Genomic DNA, 5,000 nt, shown 5'->3' on the forward strand with positions numbered 1-5,000 from the left:
GCCTGAAGGAGATGCACCACTTACAACTTTTTAGCAAATTTTTTCGACTTAATTTTCAGGTCTGGTTTTTTATTCAACTTGTCAACAACACATGCTTCCCCCATTTAAGAAAAAAAATTTAACAAGACACAAATTTCTTCGAGTGTTTGACACAGAAAAAATATTAAAATTTCACAAACATAACCAGCATTTATTTATTTCCACAGAAATCTCCCATCAGCTTCCCTTACTTAATTAACATTCTTCATGCACTTGAAATTAATACTACAGCTGATTAAACAAACTTTCAGCTAAGAGTCTGGTTTAAAAATGAAACTTTACATTAACTAAACAAAGCAGGAATTAATAGTACAGGTTGAACTAAAAAAGTCCAGAGGAGTTGATGGTTTAGAACAGTGCATATTTATCTGGCATTAGTTTGTATATCGCTTGAAGTTGTGTCACCCCCATACTGTTCACTGCTTACACTCCCATGATGCTACTTTGTGATTTTGGATTCTAGAAATATTACCCCAAAAATCTGCGAATAAAGAATAAAACATGAATTGTTTGTCTTTTTTATCATAGTTTCATTGGTTCAACTCCCAAGTTTCTGGGCTAGTGAAGTTCAAGCTGCTTCATGCCTTAACTTAGTGCATAGAGTCTCTAGGACAGCAATGCAAATTTTAACAATTAACCACGGGTATCCACCCTGGGTTATGAGATATTTTCTGAAGGGGGGTGGGGCTCAAGAATTTGGAAATTATGAATGTGACTTAAACTTCATCATGATTGTCTGATCTGTTTATCTATCAATAATTGAGAATTTTTCCATGCACTGTTCTTGTCGTTTACCTACTAGCACTATTTATTATTGTCATAACCTAATACAACTGAATCAAAAAGGAGATACCCATTGATGAGCTTAGATTATATTGATCAGTAGTCATAAAACAAAAACATTTGAGAACACTGAATAAAATAAACATGATAATGTATATGGTCCATCTTCAATAAGCACTCCATAGTTGAATACAATAATCATGACATCTTAGAACTTTAAACTAAACCCATTCACGCCAGAAGATGTGACATCACATTCAAGGGATATTTCCCACCACCGGATTAACGTTCCTATCACGTCATGATCTCACCCTCAAGCATTTCTCATAGGGGGGAAGGGGGCCATTTGTAGACATATTTTCTTTACTTGTGAAAATAATGTAAACAAATCCAAAACCTCTATCATTCACCCGAGACTCCGTATCATAATGGAGGAATCTCGCTCGTGTTATCTAGCCGGAGGAGTGGCATTATGCAATATAAGCCCTGACGCGAATGGGTTAAAGATGGCCTCAGGCACCCATAATATATTATACCTTGTGTCCAAGGAGCCTTTTGCCAAAGACTATATATACATCAGGATATCAAAACAATCACAACTGTCTTCTTCCCCTTTAATACCATCATTGTATATTCTCATGAAAGGTATCAGAGTGCTACTCTTAAAGATATTTTAAAAACTTCTATGTTAAGTAGGTCAAATATAAATAGCCTTAACCCTTCTAGACAGGCACATCTGAAGATATTTTCTATTATTTTCTAGAGTTATAGTATGAATCGGTGAGTCTCTATATGTCTATTATATGTATAATAGCATAGTGATATTAATTAGCATTTGGTATAATAGGTCACCATAACTGAATGATTAACAACTTGTAAATTCAACAAGGAAAAATGAAGTACGAAGATGTTCCAATCACGAGATCTGGAAAATAAATCTCCAAGCCTATTTTCTTCCATGAACTTAGTCAATTCTGCAAGTAACTTCCAACCCTCCCATCCCACCCCCACCTACCCTCCTTGTTACAAACAGGACACCTCAAAAATAGACATTTGTATAGGATGTCTGAAAGAAGGAGAGCAAAAACAGGACAGATAAAGTGTTTTGTGTGCAAAAAGTTTATGGGGATAGTGAGTGAGCAAGGTGGTTTGTGTTGTGATAAAATCTTCAATGGTTTTAATGTATTATTCCTGTCTCTATGTGGTTTATTCTGTTTTTCTATGCAAGAATGTGTGTGTGTGTGTGTGTGTGTGTGTGTGTGGGGTGTGTGTGGGTGGGTGTGTGTTGTGTGTGTGTGTGTGTGTGTGTGTGTTTCATAACAATATAAATTATGATGAACCACATATGTGTCTTTCTGTCTGAAACATATGTGTGTGTTACATGTGTGCATACAATCCAGACTGGAATCTTGTCGCTTTTCTACAGGATTTGCAAAATGGTCTGAACACGCCAACTATAATGAAAAATTTTCAATGGTTTTAATCATACTGCTCCCTGTTAATCTGTTTCATTCTGCAATGATTAACCACTTACGACAGGGAGTCTACTTGCTAATGCCATTCCCACCAGCAAGATAACAAGCGCACTCAGCTTCCCACCATAGATTTCCCCTTTGCACGAGGCGCACTGAGCTTCTATGACAAACCAAGGAAAAGGGTGTATACACAAATGCAACTACATGTGTATATACAAAACGTAACTCATCATAACGCACAGGAAATATTCCAGTGATGTGATATCATGTCATCCAGCGTAATTGAGTTAAAGAGTTTCTTACTGAACCATATCCACACAAAATCCTTCTTCAAATATGAAGTTAAAACTAGACAACTTTTTTTGGTGTAAGAAAAGAAGGAAAAAAAAAAAATTAAGAAAAAAGAAAAAAAGAATCCAGTCTGGCAAATTACACATGTACACACACATTTGCACATATCTATATAAAAATTTACCTAAATTAAACATTTTTAATTCACCACATAATGCACTTTAATTGATATTTCATAATTAAAAAAAGAAAATAGTTAACAAGTCAATTTCTTAAACCTTAGTCTCATGAAGCAAAAATTAAAAGATAATAAATAAAAGAGTAATACTGAGAAAAAAACAGCGACTCGTAAACTCCAACCCCTAAGCAGACTTGGTAGATAGACTTACCCTGGTGCGACGTGGGGTTTGTGCTGGGTGCGTTGGCGGCCGGTGGCAGATGACTGGTTCCGGCTCTCTAAGTGACTGCCCCGGGCGGACGTTTGCTTGCCGGGCTCTCCAAGCCACAATCGCCACTATCCTTTTAAACAGAAAAGGACAATGTTATAAAAAATTTCACAAAAAACAAAAGTCCCTACCTACAAAAAACTATACTTATTTAATATCAAATTTCAAAAACTTTTCCTAGGCTTACACTAAAAACCCTTCACACTTACTGCGTCTCGTGCTTCACTGTTGCTACTATTGCTGGTTAACTCTCCTCCTCTTGGTCGTGCTGCCGCAGAGCATAGCGAGTTGGGACTGACAGTATTTACAACCCACCGGTGTTGCCTCGTGTTGGCTGTCACTATTTCTTCTCTTTGTGTGTACCACTTCGGTGATTCCACTCTTACGCTTTCCGTAGGGGCAGGGGAACTCCCGATAGCCTCCAACCCCTCCACTCCTGACCCAACCCGCTGATTTCTGTAACAAAATAATCACAACATTTATAATAACAATAATAAGAAGACAAACAAAAAACTAAAATCTAACCAATAATCAGTAATAGGCAAATACCTTCAAAACATATAAAAACATGATGTAGGGCACTTAAACCTCAAAGATTTTTCCCGCTGATGGGACTACTAGCCATATTCTTTGTTAAAACCTAGCTACCATAGCTGATGTCATTACTGCAATGTCATATTCCCAGATCCTTCTTTGCTGCTAAAACATGCACACACCACCTTCCCTACATAATTGGTACTAATGTTGATGTTGTCTAGTTGCTCCCTCTCTTATAAAGCTTTCAACATGAAAGATAAATACAAAAAGGAAAGTACACACCTAATGTTTAATTTTCATTGAATACCATAGTAGGATTTTTCCCACATCTTTTTCATTATGAATGAGACAAATGGAGTGTCTAATATATTTGTCTAATACAGTTTAGCAAGTTTCCTTCTCGTTACATCCCACAAAACCCGCCCCATATACCGGGGGCCCCTTGTAGGCCCTCCTCTCCCTCGGCCATGGGTATGAGGGTGTGTATGTATATGTATGTGTGTGTGTGTGTTTGTGTGTGTGTTTGGTGTGTTGTGTGTGTGTGTGTGGTTTGGTGCTTGTGTGTGTGTGTGTGTGTGTGTTGTGGTGGTGATGTGGGGGAAATGTGAGGGTGAGTGTGAGTGTGAGTGTGAGTGTGAGTGTGAGTCGTGAGTGGTGAGTGTGAGTGTGAGTGTGAGTGTGGTGTGAGAGTGAGAGTGAGTGTGAGAGTGAGAGACAGCAAGAAGAGTGAGTGAGAGTGAGAGTGGAGTGGAGTGTGCGTGTGCGTGTGCGTGTATGTGTTTGTGTTTTATGTAGGCTGACTCACAATCAAAAGACTATCTCTCTCTCTCTCTCTCTCTCTCTCTCTCTCTCTCTATCTCTCTCTCTACTTCTCTCTCCTCTCTATCTCTTCTCTCTCTCTCTCTCTCTATCTATCTATCTATCTATCTCTCTCTCTCGCACAAAAACACTTACACTTGCATCGCGCACATTCACACATATACTCAAACACTATTTTTCATGAATTTGCAGAACTACAAAATTGAAGTGCCAAGATGAAAAAGGTAAATCAAACTACTAGATTAACCAAGCTTCCTTATCATATAAGACAAAAAATAACTATTCAAATGTATGAAGGTAGAGACAAGATACGGAGGTGACCAAGACATATCGGCCATACATTATCAAATTATTGTTTCACCCTTACTATTGTTCCACTCCCACATGACTATGGCTGGCTCAGGGAAGGAGAGACTAAAAGGAGAATGGAGGTATGGGGAAGGATAAGGTGGGTGGTAGTAGATGAAATTCACGTCTCAATCTCGGTATATAGAGGTGAAGGACAACAGTTGGTGGCTTGTTTTTGACAGCATATGTAAGATGAAACCAACATGAACAGTGATTTAAGCCTCCTTGTGGCGAGCAGAATTTTAGGGGTCAAGAGAAAATT

At 38.1% G+C, this 5,000-nt stretch overlaps 1 protein-coding gene and 1 pseudogene across 1 annotated transcript in view; both read right to left on the reverse strand.

The window, feature by feature from the left end:
* Positions 1-5,000, reverse strand: part of LOC122258048 (E3 ubiquitin-protein ligase ctrip) — a 46,228-nt gene that overhangs the window by 31,921 nt on the left and 9,307 nt on the right. The gene's annotated exons all lie outside the window — the stretch shown is intronic.
* Positions 608-5,000, reverse strand: part of LOC147469390 (uncharacterized) — a 4,738-nt pseudogene continuing 345 nt past the window's right edge.

The sequence above is a fragment of the Penaeus japonicus genome, unplaced genomic scaffold (assembly GCF_977035675.1).
Source record: "Penaeus japonicus unplaced genomic scaffold, GWHDUDI00000001_assembly GWHDUDI00000022, whole genome shotgun sequence".
Taxonomy (NCBI): Eukaryota; Metazoa; Arthropoda; class Malacostraca; order Decapoda; family Penaeidae; genus Penaeus; species Penaeus japonicus.